At 39.3% G+C, this 17844-nt stretch overlaps 1 pseudogene; it reads left to right on the top strand.

Moving 5' to 3' along the window:
- The first annotated feature begins 612 nt into the window (after nucleotides 1-612).
- On the top strand, nucleotides 613-16041 carry LOC110333715 (annotated as a pseudogene).
- Nucleotides 16042-17844: the final 1803 nt, after the last annotated feature.

The following is a 17844-nucleotide window of genomic DNA, read 5'->3' as shown; positions in this document are numbered from 1 at the left end:
AAACTGCATCATTGAAGAAATTGTAGAATAAATCAGATGTAAAAATTTCCCATGTTCATGGATCAGTAGAATTAACCCAGCAAAAATAGCTATCCTATCAAAACCAATCTACAAATTCAACAGAGTCCCTACCAAAATTCCAACAAAATTGTATAAAAACTTTAAGAGGAAATTCCCATTTCATATGGCATAACCAAACCCAGGGCAACTAAACCAATCCTGTTCAATAAAAGAACTGCATGGTATTAGCATAATAGCACACCTGGATCGATGGAATCTAAGTGAATACCCACATATAATTTTACCCACATATGGATACCTGATTTTTTTTTAAAGATTTATTTATTTATTTATTATATGTAAGTACACTGTATCTGTCTTCAGACACTCCAGAAGAGGGCGTCAGATCTTGTTACGGATGGTTATGAGCCACCATGTGGTTGCTGGGATTTGAACTCCAGACCTTCGGAAGAGCAGTAGGGTGCTCTTACCCACTGAGCCATCTCACCAGCCCCATACCTGATTTTTTAGGATTCCAGAAATACACAGTGGGAAAAAGACAGCACCTTCAATAAGTGGTGCTAGATAAACTCTCTCTTCATGTAGCTGCACATGGCCCTGCGCATGGTCACAGCGCCTCCAGGGAGTCATCCTGGAAGTCCTACAGATCCACCGAGCCGGGCAGGGCCCTCAGCAGGCTTGGCTTCAGCTGGAACTTGGGGTCGCAGGGGTAAAGGAGCCCGGCTGGGAGAAGGGAGGGGTCAGGGTGAGGGAGAGCGCTGGGATGAGGGGAGTGTCTCATGAGGTAGGGCCTAACCCTGACTGGCAGGGCTGGATGGGCAGGGCTGAGGGAAAGTGGGTGGGACTATGGCTGATGGGTGGGGCTAAGCGTTGATGGGCAGGACACATAGATGGAGCTGGGATGGGACTTGTCAAGAGATCATAGGTCATGGTGTGACAAGACTGCAACCCCCAGCTGTGTGGGGTAAGCAAAGGGGTGTGGTCCGGCCCCACCCCCACGTTCACCCATCAGTCCATGCGTTCCCACACCTCCTCCTCTTCCTGGTCCACCAGGAAATCAAACTCTTCAACCTAGTACTTCTCCCAGTCTGAGAACATGTTGAAGAATGCGCCCGCAAGGTTGCAGTGCTTTAGGACCGCAGTGTGATCCGGCCTGGGGGAGGCAGCGGTCACCCAGGGTCACATGCAGGGTCACCCATGATGTCATTCGGGGTCACAGAGTCACCCAGGGTCAGGGGTCGCCCGCGGAGTCACAGCATAAACTATGGGATCATAGGGTTGCCATTAAGGCCATCAGGGGTCACAGGATCACATGCAGGATCATTTAGGGTCAAGGGCCACCCTTGGGGTCATTCAGAGTCACTGGGGGTCATAGGTCGCCCATAGAATCACAGTTCACCCAGGGCATTCACAAGTCACCCTGGGCCGTCATAGGTCACAGGTCACTGTGAGATCATGAGTCCCTCTCCGGTCACAGGTCACCCACAGGTCACTGTGTCCCCCTTGCTCCCCCCTCCTCCACCCTCCCCCACGCTGCGCTACTTGACCAGGTTGAGCACTTGGCACCCAAGTTCTCAACCTGTGGGTCACAGCCCCCGTGGTTTATGGTATCAACAGCCTTATCCAAACAGGATGACAACGAGCACAGACCCATCAGAAATGAAGCCATAAATCGCTCCTTTAGGAAAAGTGCCAGATTTGCTGAGGTAATTACCAAGGTTGGGGAACAAAACAGAATGGGTAGTAAGGGAAGGTAGTTATAAATATAAACAAAGGCCACATGACTAATTGCAGAAATGGGGATTATAAGTGATGTGAGTGTTTAAGTCATATTTTGTTAAGGTTGTATTTCTAGAGATAGTTGTGTTTTCTTTCCTCAATTTCAGTAAATTAATTTAGAGAATATCAGCGGTTATCACAATAGAAGTTGAGCCACTGAAAAAGTGTTCCCATGATGCATTATGACATTTTTTATATCTGTGTTTGTACAAGGGATAGTTCAATTTTAGGCATAATTATCACCTGGTCCAATATGTAAAGGCTTTAATTTTTGTTAGAATAATAACATTTATTTAATAACATTCTTTGGAAATTAACCATGACATTAGAAGATATGATTGTATGTGAAGTTGACATGATGTGTGTAATTGAGATTGCTATCTTGATTGTTAACTCTATTACATCTGGAATTAATTAAAACCCAAACATGGAAGTATTGATATCTGAGATGAGAGGTGACAAATCTGGTGCAAACTGACAATCGGTGATACTGTGACTGGATCCTGAACTCACAGAAGACTTGCATGGATGTCAGCATAAGACAATTTGCATGCCTACCTCAAGTACATGTCACTAAAGGCTTCCAGAATTTTCTCTCTTGATTGGGAGTGATCCAGAACACTTGGTTGGAAGCACAAAAGTCAAGTGTAGTATGGGCAGGAGAGGTGTCTTCTCCATTAAGAACATTGGTTGCAGTCTCAGAGGCCTTACATGACAGCTACAAACCTCTTTAACTCAAATTCTGGTGGAATCTGATGCCTGCTTCCCACCTGTGTGGAAACTGTATGCATGAAGTGCAAAGACATTCAGCAGGATGAACACCCATGTATTATTAATTTTTCTTATTAAATAAATGTTACTTTAATTGTTATGTTCCATCAAAGTGTTTACTGTTATCCTCCTTGCCAGTGTAGTGTTTATCATATGCACTGCTCCTCAGGGGACTCTTTTCTCTGCACTCTTATTTAATTAAAAATGATATTTATAGTAATGATAATTTGTAGAGTTTTTGTTTAATGTGTATAAAGACCTGGTCTGATTCACAAGTACTGTACAATTAGACCTAGTGCCCATTCTTATAACCCTAACACCCAGGAGTTGGAGCAGAAAGAAAAAGCATTGAAGAATATCTTCATGCAGGATACAATGAGTTTGAGATCCTCCTGGATCACAGTGTATCACTAAATACATACAGTGAGAACATCACATAGGTCTTTCCCAACATCAAATAGTGACACTTGTCAGATGGCTTCTCTATGGTTTGTTATTTCTTTTTGGCCTGCCCTCTCTTTGAATATTGTATAGTGAAGGTTTTCAAATATCCTAAATTTTGTGGTGTTAACATAAAATTTTTATATCTATCCTGATGTAAATCAAATTGCTCCTACTCTATAAACTTTAACTCACACAAAATGAAAGCACATCATTTGAAATTGTGGTTTAGAGCACAACTCATGCCAGATTCATTAGAAAGTAGATAAAGTGCCTGAATAAAGAGAAGATCCTGATGTGGTACAAACTTTTAGTTGTGTATTTATGTGTGTGTCTGTGGTGTGTGTGTGTGTGTGTGTGTGTGTGTTCTCTCTCTCTCTCTCTCTCTCTCTCTCTCTCTCTCTCTCTCTTTCTGTTGTGTGTGTGTGTTGCATGTTTGTCTATAGTCTGTCTCTTGNTTCTGTTGTGTGTGTGTGTTGCATGTTTGTCTATAGTCTGTCTCTTGCTTCGTGTGTGTGTGTGTGTGTGTGTGTGTGTGTGTGTGTGTGTGTGTGTATGCACTTCAGGGGAATTTTTGTAGTCTTTGTTTACATGATGTGATAGACCAAGGTATATTAAAGGAATAGATATATCAAAGCTACAGAGGATGATAAAAACAACAGATTGTCTCATTCCCAAGCATGCTCAATGGATCTGCATATCCACAATTCACACAAAATAAAGTTCCAATCAGCATCTTAGGTTTTCTTCAAGGGTCCATTTTATGAAATTCTGATCCTTTGGTGTTCATGGGCACCACAAATTCCTGAACTACCTTCCTTACCTAATTTGTAGATATGGTTTTATGGCAATGTGTCTTACATTGCCTTTCCCATTCTTCATGTTTCTCACAAATTCTTCTGTCCTTTCATGAATCCGTCACTGGTGAGGCTGTGGCAAGATGAATATGAGTGGGCTGGCACTGTAGTCACTTTTGAGAGGATATGTGCCCTTTTTGGTGTTTGTACAATGGATCCTCCTACATTTTTAAAGTGACCAAAGGGGTGATAGATATACAAAGAGCAGCAATTATGGTGCCTCAGAGGGCACTTTCTAAGGGGCCAAAATAAAACTAGAGAAATGACAGAGATTCTGAAAATAATCTCTATATAAAACCTTCTTATTAAGACCATTTCCCTCTTTAGAGCATTCTAACATTTTATATATGTTAATACCATAAGATACAGTAGATTTAACCCGTAAATTCACAATCTATTGTGAGAATGTTTATTCAGGGATGGGGAATAAGCAAGTTATATCCCCTCTTTTTTTTGGTTTCTCTGTATAGCCCTGGCTGTCCTGGAACTCACTTTGTAGACCAGGCTGGCCTCAAACTCAGAAATCCACCTGCCTTGTCTCTCGAGTGCTGGGATTAAAGGTGTGCGCCACCACGCCCGGCTATATCCTCTCTTTTTAAGTTCTCAATACAGCACCTTTCGAAATTATCATAGTTCACCCTAGGATAACAGTGACATTATTGGTTTTACTTACAGAAATTTGACAAAGTGTTTCTCACGAGATTGTAGATTTCCTATGATCAGACACATTAAAATTGTTTTACTCGGTACATCTGGAAACAAATTCACATTACCTAAATATTTATCCCCCTTTCAAATTTTACAAGTACTGGCCAGCCATGTCCGCTTTTTTGGTAGAGGTTTAGTAACATTTAAAAAGCCCTACTGTGATTATTTTAATTCAACAGAGGTGAAGATATAAAAATGTTGTTGTTTAAATTAGACGATAAGACACAAGCCCTGTGCTGGATCTTTTAAACATTATATATTTATTGGTTTTTAAAGAGGCTTTATTGGATATAAATATCTTTTAAATTATTAATATGTATAAAAATTCAAATATGGATATATCATATTTAAAAGCACAGATATGTTATTATTATATAAGTGAGGATAATGTCCACTATGAATAACAACATCTCCTATTCTAGGAGTGGTAAACTCTTTAAAAGTAATTTAGAACTTTAAGGAATAGAGACGATGTTGTGTACAAGAATTGGGATAGACTTCAATGAGATAACATTGTGACCAGAATTGTATGATTACATACATCATTTCCTTAAAAATAGACATTAATATTTAAATATATACACTTTTGTTACTGATTCCAAAGAAAGATTTAGACCATATTATCATTTTATATTCATTGATTAAAATTATATTTGCTTTTTCATATTAACTTTTAAGTTCAATTTATTATGAGTAAAATAAACTTAGGCCTTGTTAACTGGTTAACCTTACTTGTAATCAATTTGCTATTATGTACATGATATGAATAACAAACTATGATCTCATGTGTATATTTTATACATGAGTAATAAAAGGCCAAATTTTCATAAGCTATGAATTTGTGTTTATTGCTTTTCTGGGATTTCTTTTTCAGAATTTTCATTGTCAAGTGAGAACTTCATATAGAGTTCTTTAGTAAGCATATTTTTAGTTTGGGCAGAAAGTAAACCAGACAAGTCTAGAGCATAAGAGTACTGAGAGCGAAGGAGCTAGAGAAAATACCCAAGAAGCTAAAGGGGTCTGCAACCCTATAGGAGGAACAGCGATATGAACAAACCAGTAACCCCCAGAGCTGTGTCTCTAGTTGCATATGTAGCAGAGGATGGCCTAGTTGGCCATCAATGGGAGGAGAGGCCCTTGGTATTGCAAAGATCATATGACCCAGTACAGAGGAATGTCAGGGCCAGGAAGCAGGAGTGGGTAGGTTGGGGAGCAGGGCAGGAGGAGCTTATAGGGGGATTTGGGGATAGCATTTGAAATGTAAATGAAAAAAAATCTAATAAAAAATAAGAAATACCAAATAAGGCAATAAATCAGGAAAAAAAAGAGCACTGAGAGCATTTTTTTCTCAGAGGGAAATTAGCTACAGAAATAACTGACAGTGAGACCCAGCATAGGGTAGCATGAATGTTCTTTGCTGGCAGCTGTCTCTCTGGCTCTTGAAAACGTATCCTTTGATTATCTATTAGGTTCTGTGAATATCCAAGTACTCAGTTCCTTTGTTAGTATGCTATTTTTGGAGGCATATAGATGGAAAAGTTTTAGGTTCTTTTAAATATGAGAAGTCATTAAATATGTAAGGTAGAAGCTATCAGAATAAGACCAAAACAAACTTTAAGATATAAAATGAATTCCTTGTAGGCCTGATATTTCTTCTTTGTGTAATGGGGATACTATTGATTCAGTGAGACCATCAAGAATAATGTTGGCCACCATTTTATCTTGTACCATGTGATTATATTAACAAAAGCTGTGGTGAAGACATATGGCCTATACTTTATTTATGGTATAATTACCAAAGAGGGGCACCAACCAAAGCAGTAGTGGTTTTCTGATCTATGGGTCCCATGGTAAGGTAAAGATATTTCCCATCATGGAATTCCAGGTTCTTGGCTAACCCACCTGCCACTTCCGTTGTGGCAGGAAAGATGTTGATAGTATGAAAAAGAGGACTAGGAAGGCAGATGAGAGAAAAGAGAGAAGCTAATTTCACATAGCACAACAAATCCTTTGCCCTAACTCTGAGTCTACCCCTAACCCTGATATTTCTTCTTTGTGTAATAGGGATAATATTGACTCAGTGCGACCATCAAGAATAATGATGGCCACCTTAACCTTAACCTTGAGCCTAACCCTGAGACTTACCCTAAACCTCTAACCCTATCCTCACCTTCACTTCTTAATTTCCTAACCACCCTAACCCTAACAACACTTGTCCCAATCCTAATCGTAATCCTTTAATCCCCCAACCCTAACTCTAACCCTGCTTACTGTGGGGAATATTTTCTTAACTATACCTTTTGAAGTAAGAAACCCGTTCTTAATCTTGATCATTTGAGATATTAAGATCTATCTTTAACCTAGACAATAGATTCTTTCGGCAACCTACATATTTAATGGTCCAGGGTACTTCTTTCATTTTATTTACTTGCCCTACATATTTTACAAGATTTTTTTTTAAATTGGCATTACTAAGTACTTATTTCTTCAGAATTCTGGTTACTATTGAAGATCAGCTGAGGTATCTAGTAGCATGAACTCAACCTGTCCTTGATTTTTTTAGTTTCCCTTGGCCAATAACCTTTATTGGGCTAGGTGGACCATTGTCTGTGACACATTCTATTAAATCCCCTTTGTATATACATAGATTCATTCTCTCTATGAGGTGAGATATGTTTTTTTAGAGAACCTGTACTAATGCAACTTTTTTTTTTCTGCACCTTGCTTCTGAGGAAGATGTGCTGGCTAACAATAGTGCTCCACAGTGTTTGTCATCTCTTTCCAGCTTTTCTCCCTGGGTTGTTTGATACATATCTTCTGGTGAAAGGGAGCTGCAGTTTCCCTGAGCCAAGCATAAAGCTACAAAACAAAATTCTTGTTTCCTAAAATCCCAGTTTATTGTTAATAGCCTGGACACCCATCCATTCCTGGGTGAGAGTTGATACCTCCACTGCACCTTGAGTAATGGGTTATGCAATGTATTTTCCTTGATTTCAGGAAGAAGGCAAGTGCTGTGAGAAAAGCTCAGGCAAGGTCTGAAATCAGGTCCTGATAGGTACAGGATCATGGCTCACAGAGCTGAGTAGCAGGCAGCTGAATAGCCTGAGCTGGAATGGTGGGTTCTCCCCCAGGGCCGAGTGGAATGGGATTTCTCTTGGAGGGCAGGCACAAATGCAAATGGAGTGCAAACCACTCCTGAAATCCGAAAAAGATCTGGCCTTGGACCAGAATCACGCTTTAACCTTAAGGAGGGGATAAGACTCACTGGCCAATCTAGGCCTCCAGGCAGACCTGCCAGTCAGACAAGGAGGCAGGATCTTCCGAGTGCCTTTCTCCAAGTTCACTGTAGAGGTGCAGGTTTGAATGGTTCTCTGTGTCCTGCTCTGAGATCTGCTGTTGGGTGCATTGACAGGACCTCAGGGAAGCTCTGAAATTTAGACATGGTGAGCACAGGATCACTGCCCACAATGGGTAGGGGCAGGAAGCTGAGCAGTGGGATCTGGGGTGCTGTGTCCTCTCTGGGGCTGGATGGGAAGCATCAGCCAGATGTGACCACCTCTGAGGTCTCAGGCGGTGACCTCTGAATAACTTCACTATCATGACTGATTCTGAATCTGCCCAAAACATTTCAACCACTGGCTTTCTTATAGAAACATGGGTGGTCTCTTTGACTCTGCAGCGCATGTGTCCAAACCCCTTTGTCTTTTATAGTATACATTGAGAATACAGGTATAAAGCTAATAGTTGTGCTTTAATACATTACTTATTTTTGTTTTGTTTAGTTTTTGTTAATTTTTTCTGTTGTAGATTTTATATTTCTTTACCTTATATGTTTAGCGTTTTGATTATTATGTGTCAAAAGACTTTTCTTTTCCCATCTGTTTGATATTTCAGATGCTTCTTGTACCTTAATAGGCATCTTCTTCTTTAGTTTAGGAAATTTTCATTTATGATTTTGTTGAAAATATTTTTTCTAGACCTTTGTGCTGATATTCTTCCTCTATTCCAATAATTTGTAGCTTTTGCTTTCTCATATGGTTCAGAATTCCTGGTTGCTTAGTGCCAGAAAACCTTTATAATTCACATTTTTTGACCTGTGTATCAATTTTTCTATTCATCTTTAATGCCTGGTATTCTTTCTTCCTTTCCTGCTCTTTGGGTGAAACTTGCCACTGTTGTTGACAGTGTACAGGCAATCTCAATGGCCAGCTCTTAGGGACTTAGTAACTACGTAAGTCATTACTTATTTCCATCCCCTGTGTCTGTTTTCAGGTGTGGCTTTATATAATATACATGGACCACCAGCTATGGCAACTCTATTTTTGTTCCCTGTCTTTGTTCTCTGCACATTCCCTCTCTCTACTCTCTTTCTCTACCCTCATGACTCTTTCTGCTCCCTGTCTGTGTAACTGTCTGCAGGTCCTTTTTTGTACCTCTATCCTCTCTCTTATCTCAACCTCTTTTGCACCATATCTGTGGAATGTTTTAATTTCTCAGCACCTGCTGTGATAGGATAGCTTGGATTTCTTGTTGACATATTTTCCTGTCTGTCATTCATTATATTCCTATGCTGGTATCTAGGCCTCTGGGTTTGAGGTGATTATTGGTCTAGGCACTGGTTTGGGGGTTTGTTTTCTTTGGGTGGGAGTTTTGTTTCTGGGTTACAGTTTGCTGTCTGAATTTTTGGAGAGTGTTGTCTGAGTGTTGCCACTTTTATTGACCTGTTTGGTGAGTATTTTCAAGAGGGAATGCTTGCTAGTGTTGAAAGCAGGGAAAAGAGGGCTGGGATAAGAGGAGGGTAGGAATAGATGATCTTAGCAATGCACAAAGAGACATAGTCAGGAGAGAGGTTAAGCTGCCTCTGGTGTTTAGTACAATGCTAGGGGATAATGTGAAAATTGCATTTGGGATAACAAATAGTGTGGTAGATCTATGTAAAGCTTAACTTGTGTATTTTCAGGCATGGAATGTGGTTGAACAGTGTGTGTCTGCCCAAGTTGGGGCTGAGACACAGGAAAGAAAGTGTAGGTGGGGATCGTCTGTGGTATCTATAGGATGCATTCACAGTGTCAAGGAAATTTCCACTGGTATTTTGTTCCAGTGGCAAGGGTAACTGATATTAGGGTTTGAAGTAACAGATTTAGATTAGATTTTTGGGCAGAGTACCTAGTCTATTTGCAGGCTTGACCTGTAGCTGAACAGGAGTATCTACTGATAATAAGGGGCTCAGACACAAAGGCGAATTTGTAAAACCTGACCAATTCCATTTTTGAGAGTGCACAAAGTCCACTTGAGCAAACATCCAATGACAAACCCCCCTTATCAACAGCCAGTCAAGGCACAACAGCAGGGTTAAGCTACATATAGATAACCTTATAGGAAAAAAGTTGGCCTACCCATCATGGTTGTCAGATGGTTTTGTCCCCTTATTTGGTTTCTGCAGATTATGACAAATATACAGTTTTTAAAATATTAACTTGCTGATCTGTCTGGAAATTCCCCAATCTTGCTGTATCTGCAATAAATACCCAGCACCCCTAGACTTGGTCTCTCAGTTTAGACCAGATGCAAGGTTGACTGCTGAGAGTCCTTGTTAGAGAGCTCATAATAAAAACTTTTGTGTGTTTGCATTGAAATAGGCTCCTTGGTGGTCTTTGGGGTTCCTTTGACTTGGGCATAACATCTTCATGCATTGACTTGAACCCCAAGAACCTAAGGACTCCCAATTGAAGGGTTAAAGGGCTGGCTGTTAAGATGCGTCATTGTTACTCTTTGTGTCAGTGGATTATTGGTTATATTTGTGTCTGTGTGCCTTGATTTTTAGATTATTCTTAAGTATTTCTGGAAGGAGATGACTAAAGCGAAATCGGAACCCCACTACAGTGAATATGCTAGAGAGTTGCAGCCACAAAAGGTTTGAAAGATGTTCCAGAACCTGGTTATAGGGGACAGTGTGCCCTTGGTCTTAATTAGTGGGAATGTTAGAGCAGACTTAGAACCCTGCCACATGGCACACAGCTGCCATCCTGTCTTTATTTTCTCCTCTGTACAAGTGGAGGAATCTGCTGGGTAGCCTTTACCACCCCCTTGTGGCTGTCTATTATGTGTGTGACACTTTATTATTCTGTGACTTTAAGAGGAAATCATACTATTTCCATTCCAATCTATTTAGTTAGCCTTAACCCTAACCCCTCACCTTGGTTTAAATCCTTCTTACCAAGAGGACGTAGACCCACTAAATTGTCCATGACAGATAGCTCTTGGAGACATCAGCCCAGGCAAAAATCAGGCTCCCCCTACCCTGTTTTACCTCATTTCTCCCTCTGCTGGCCCACTGTGTTCCCAGGCCATATATGACTTTGTAGTTTTGAATTTGAAGCTGTCAGTAGCTGGAAGGTTGTTCTTCATCCATTGCAACAAATTGAACATATCTTCCTTGGCCCTGCAGTCTTATTTCCAGGTCTGTGGAAATCTGGCAATCTGCTCCTCTGTTCACCTTCTAGCTGTTTTGCCCACCTCTTTGGTCGTACTGGCTCGGGAACACAGGGTTTAAAACACCTCACCCCAGGGCACAGCCTCTGAACTCCCCATTCCAGTGTATCCTTACCTGCTCTGAGCCAGGTGCACTTCCCATTTTGTCCTGGCTCAGATCACAACTCAAACTCCCTCATGTAGTGGCAGGGCCTCCTATAATTGATGTGGTTAGATCTTTGGCTTTGGGTTTTTACAACTTCCTCATTTATCATTGTCCCTGTGTCATAATTGTCTTTAGTCCTCAACATTTCAGAGCTACAGTCATCTGAAGGAGCCTCTACTGGGAGCATGCCCTCATCAGAATGTTTGGGTACTATGTCTGTGAGGAATAGTGTTGATGATTGATGTGAGAAGGCTCTTGCACTCAGGGTGGCAATATTCCTAAGCAAGTGGACCTGGGCTAGATGAGAGAGCTAGGTGAGCATGAGACAGTGACCAAGCAAGAGAGTAAGGCAGGAAACAATGTTTGTCCCTGATTTTTTGCTTTCATTTTCTAACTTCAGTTTCTATTCTCAGCTCCCAGTATGATGGACTGTGATCTGACAGAACCATGCACAACAACCATTTATTCCTTATTGCTTAGAGGATTCAATCACTGTAGCAGAGTAGCTAGTTAGAACAACAAGAACAAAAATTAAATAGTATGCAAAAAGTATTTTTGTTGCTGGACAGAATCCAATTATGTTCTCTTCTGAAGAAGTGTGGAAAATATCAGAAATTGAGATGGCAAAAGTCAGAGAAAGCTGTACATGGAGTTTAATCTGTTGTTCTCATAGGACCTGAAAGGTTGGAGTGTTGATAGTAATGCAGTCAGAGGAAGTTGAGGCCATACTATTTCAGTGGAAAATAGACTCTGTGAAAAATTTAGCTAGAGGTCATTTGTGTGATATTTTAGTCAAAAATATTTCATAATATGCTTATGCCCTGAGATACTGAGTAGGTCAAAATTTAGAATTAATTGTATTTTTTTTACTTTTCCCATTTATTTCTATATTCAATGTACATCCAATTGCTACCCCTTCCCCTTTTCACCTTCCACAGGCCATGACCTCTCTTTATCTCCTTAGGGATATCAATATCCCCCAACCATACTATGTCAAGTCTCTGCAGGGTTATACAATCCTTTCCCACTGAGATCAGACAAGGCAGCCCTATGTTGCTTTTTTTATGATCAACATTTATATTACTAGTATTTTCATTTGTCCCTTTGTAACAATTTAAAAATGCATTCTTTTTTTTAAGATTTTTTTTTAAAGATTTATTTATTTATTATATGTAAGTACACCGTAGTTGTCTTCAGACACTCCAGAAGAGGGCGTCAGATCTTGTTACAGATGGTTATGAGCCACCATGTGGTTACTGGGATTTGAACTCCAGACCTTCGGAAGAGCAGTCGGGTGCTCTTACCTACTGAGCCATCTCACCAGCCCCAAATGCATTCTTTTTTAGTAAAACTTTATTAAGGTTGCAGTTGAAACTGGTGCACTTCATGTTTATGCAAGATGAATACAGAATTGCAGTGAATGTATAATTCTTTGTAGGAACTTCATTAAAGAACTGTGAGTTTTCTCTATGATATTTTTTTCCTGGTTGATATTTGCAGGGTACTGAGAGTCTTAATATGTAAATTTTGCTGTCCTGGAATGTATTACATAGACCATGCGGGCATTCAGGTCAATGACATACACCTGCCTGTGCCTATGGGATTAAAAACATGAGCAAATACACCCAGCTTGTACATTATTTTGTAGTTAGTAATTATTCATACAATTTCTCAGATGTATGCTTGGTACTGTTGCTATATTTCTCCTTGCATCTCCATCTCAATTGGTATTTTTCTTGCAAGGCTATATCTTATTCAAAAGGTTCAGAAGCAACACAGATAAACCTTATGATTCAAGTTCCTTCTAAAATGACATGAAGATTAGAGTATAACTTTTGTGTCAGGAAGTAAGTGAAGGAAGCACCTGAATTACTTTGCAGTGATATCAGTGTCATGCTTTGTGTTGTACACATTTATGGGATATTTTAGGATGCAGTGATTTATGATGATGTGCATGTGAACTTCACTGGGAAGAGTGGAATTTGCTGGATTCTTGCCAGAAGAGTCTCTACAAAGATATGATGCTGGAGACCTACTGGAACCTCACTGCTATAGATAAGATTGTGAATTTGCTTTTGCTTTTCAAAATAAGGGAACAAATGTTTCTTGGTTGTTGATGATCTTCTGTTATTTCACTCGAGAACAAGGAAGATTGAGCTGAATTAATCAGGTTCAGTGCTGTGAAAATTTACAGTAACTTGAATTTTGCCCAATTTCCAATAGTCAACCATTTATTTTCTGGTACTGTGTTTTAGGCTACAATTGGGAAGACCATCATATTGAAGACCAGTGTCAAAGTTCTAGAAGTCATGAATGGTAATTTTCATGTGCAAGCTGATACAAACATGTTTCTGAGGAAATTTTAAGATGTTCTGGAAGCTATAAAGAAAAGCAAGCATGTAAAATATCAGTCCTTTAAGTATAGCTATGATTATAATATTCTCACAAAACCATGTGCCTCAATGTCAGTTATCTGATTTGTGTTTGCAAGGCATACCTCTAAGAAAGAATACAAGGAAACAATGCCTTAAGAGATAACTTTATTTGATTTGTAGCTCCATTAGAGCTATGCTGTGGAAGTGCCAATCTGTATAGGCTCATAATATTTAGGTTTTTCACATTGAATAGTAATAAATATATATTCAAAACCTTCTAATAATCAAGTAGTCCATGGTAAAGTTGGTGATACTCATATTCTTGTAGTGACTTTGCTAGGTTTATTGACAGGTCACTTTATGAGAGTCAAGAGTGTTGTCATGTAGAAACCTTAATCCATATACCACATGTCTACAAGGAGCAAAAAAGTCAAATGGTATAAATTCAATGTGGAAATCCTTCATATGTTCTTCTTTTAATGGGTATATCAAATGGCAGAATGGATAAAACCATGTGAGCATAGGGTTATTGAAAGGAGCAACAATGAGAAGATATATAGTAGTCTGCCTTTGGAATACTTTCTGAATATGATAGACGTTTGTAATTAATTGGCTTTCTGACTTTACTGGGAACATCCTAAGGTCACACTATAGAAAATCCCTATGGGTACTAAAAAATCTGGAAATTCTTTTGTTTGTCCTGCTTCACAGTGCTAATGTTGTATGATTCATACTATGGGGAAAATGATAAATGCAATCAGTGTTTTAAAGCTCTAAGTCGTTCCACTTTTTTCTTCAGATATGTGAAATATATCATAGAGATATCTCATATAAAAAGGGGATGTTATAAATTTGAGCAATGTAATAAATGCTCTTACCATTGCATGTACTTTTTATTTATTTATTTATTTATTTATTTATTTATTTATTTATTATTTTCTTTATTTACATTTCAAATGCTATCCTGAAAGTTCCCTATACCCCGCCCCCCCACCCCTGCTCACCTACCCACCCACTCCCACTACTTGGCCCTGGCCTTCCCCTGTGCTGGGTCATATAAAATTTACAAGACCAAGGGGCCTCTCTTCCCAATGACGGCCGATTAGGCCATCTTCTGCTACATATGCAGCTAGAGACACGAGCTCAGGGGGTACTGGTTAGTTCATACCCAATGTAGGTGCATGTACTTTTAAAGTGGAAAAATGTGAGGAGTGGGTTTGGCCGCGGTCCCAAGATGGCACCCGGGACTGCTGCCAAGTCTAACAGCTGACAACTGACTTCCTCATATCCCTCAAGATAGCCATGTCCGTTAAACTGCACTGCACAGATGCACCACGATGAAAGATCAGATGATGTGACAAATGTAGTCCTGAGCCAATGAATTGGGCCTACGTGGAATGGGGTGATGGGGAGTGGACTAGAGGGTATAAAAGGGGATGGTCGAGAGAGGTCGAAAAAAATCTTTTTACTGCACATAGTTATGTTCCTGAATAAACTGCTTTGAGAAGGACATTGGTTTTGTCACTTCTTTTTTTCTGCTGGTTGGAGACGGTAGCGACAGAAAAACAACCATTGTGAGGAAGAACACCATGGACGTACAGAGTGATAAAAGCTTAATATCTGATTCTTCTTTATTATTAGACCAAACTATAAAATTAATTCATATAGATAAAATGATTGATCAGTGTAATGAATGTGGTAAAGCTTTTACATGTCCTGTCATTGCAGCCATGTAAGAAGTCATAGTGGGGAGAAACCCTATGAATGTAATCAATGTGTTAAAGCCTTTGCAAGACCAAGTCATCTTCAAAGACAAATAAGAACACATACTGGAGAGAAACCCTATGAATGTAATCAATGTGATAAACCCTATTCAGAAGAGAGAACTCTCCAATATCATAAAAGAACTCATACTTGAGATAAACCTCATGAATGTAATCAATGTGGTAAAGCCTTTCTAACACCCGGTCTTCTCCAAAGACATAAAAGAACACATACTGGAGAGAAATCTTATTAATGTAATCAGTGTGCTAAGACCTTTACACCACCCAGTAATCTGCAATACCATAAAAGAAACCATACTGGAGACAAACCTTATGAATGTAATCAATGTGGTAAAGCCTTTGCAAGACCCAGTCATCTCCAATATCATAAAAGAATATATACTGGTGAGAAACCTGATGAATGTAATCAATGTGGTAAAACCTTTGGAGGTCACAGTGATCTCCAAAGACACAAATGAATAAATTCTGGAGAGAAACCTTATAAATGTAATCAATGTGGAAAAGCCTTTGCAAGACCAAATCATCTCCAATATCATAAAAGATCCCATTTCGGAGAGAAACATTATGAATGTAATCCATATGATAAAGCCTTTGCAAGATCCATTCATCTCCAATTTCATAAAAGAATACATACTGGAGAGACACCTTATAAGTGTAATCATATGTAATGTGTCAAAGACTTTACATGTCACAGTTCTCTCTAATATCATAAAATCATACATACTGGAGAGAAACCTTAGGAATGCAATCAACGTGGTAAAGTCTATTCACAAGGAAAAAGTCTCCAAAGATGTAAAAGCACACATATGACATAGAAATCTAATGAATGTAATCAATGTAGTAAAAGCTTTTTCACAAAGTTCTTCTCCCCCAAACTATAAAAGAACCTTTATTGGAGTGAATTTTTATGAATGTAATCAATGTGCTAAAGCCATTGCATATCCCCCTTGTCTTCAAAACATAAAAGATCCCATACTGGAAAGAAGTCTCATGAATGTAATCAATGCAGTTAAAGACTTTTCACAGCTTTGTAGTCTTCATTATTACAAAAACAAAAACAAAACAAAAAACAAAAAACACATACAAGAGAGAAAGCTTATCAATGTAATAAGTATTCTAAAGCATTTGCCCATCACAGTTATCTGCAACAACATAAAAGATCACATACAAGGGAGAAACCTCATGAATGTTATCAATGTGGTAAAGCCTTTGCATGTCATAGTTCTTTACACATACAAAAAAGAAATCACACAGGAGAGAATCTTCATTAATGTAATCACTGTGGTAAAACCTTGGCAATTCACTGTCATCTGCAACTAAATAATCAAATTCATTCAAGAGAGTAACCCTATGAATATAATCAGTGCGTGAAGCCCTTCTGTGTCACATTGATTTTCATATACATAAAGAACATATATTGGTGATAGAGAGATGGCTCAGCAGTTAAGAGCACTGACTGACCTTCCAGAGGTCCTGAGTTCAATTCCTAACAACCACATGGTGGCTCACAACCATCTGTAATGGGACCCAATGCCCTCTTCTGGTGTGTCTGAAGATAGCAACAGTGTGCTTGTTATATATATATATATATATATATATATATATATATATATATATATATATACATACATATATACATACATGTATGCATATATACATATATAATAATTTTTAAAAAATTAATTAACTTTTTATTTTTTATTTTTATATTACAAATATTTTATTAGATATTTTCTTTACTTACATTTCAAATGTTATCCCCTTTCCTAGTTTGCCCTCCGAAAATCCCTTATGCCCTCTACCCTCTGCTCCCTAACCCACCCACTTCCAGTCCTGGCCCTGGCATTCCCCTATACTGGGGCATAGTACCTTCATGGGACCTAGGGCCTCTCATCCCATTGATGAATGACTAGGCCACCTTCTGCTACATATACAGCTAGAGCCACAAGTCCCACCATGTGTTTTCTTTGGTTGGTGGTTTAGTTCCAAGACGTTCTGGGGGTACTGGTTAGTTCACATTGTTGTTCCTCCTATGGGGCTTCAAACCTCTTTAGCTCCATGGGTACTTTCTCTAGCTCCTTCATTAGGGACCTTGTGCTCCATGCAATGAATGATTGTGAGCATCCGCTTCTGTATTTGCTAGGCACTGGCAGAGCCCATCAGGAAACAGCTATATCAACCTCCTGTCAACAAGCTCTTGTTGGCATCTGCCATAGTGTCTGGGTTTGGTGGTTGCTTATGGGACAGTTCCCTAAGTGGGGTCAGTCTCTGGATGGTTATTTCTTCAGTCTCTGCTCTGAACTTTGTCTCTGTAACTCCTTCCATGGGTATTTTGTTCCCCCTTCTAAGAAGGATTCTGAGCTTCTGGGCTAATATCCATTTATTAGTGAGTGCATATCATGAGTGTTCTTTTGTGACTGGGTTACCTCACTTAGGATGACATCCTCCAGATCCATCCATTTGTCTAAGAA

The sequence above is a fragment of the Mus pahari genome, chromosome 16 (genome assembly GCF_900095145.1).
Source record: "Mus pahari chromosome 16, PAHARI_EIJ_v1.1, whole genome shotgun sequence".
NCBI classification, from domain to species: domain Eukaryota; kingdom Metazoa; phylum Chordata; class Mammalia; order Rodentia; family Muridae; genus Mus; species Mus pahari.
The sequence above is the reverse complement of the archived record's forward strand: the minus strand, read 5'-3'. Positions and strand labels throughout refer to the sequence as shown.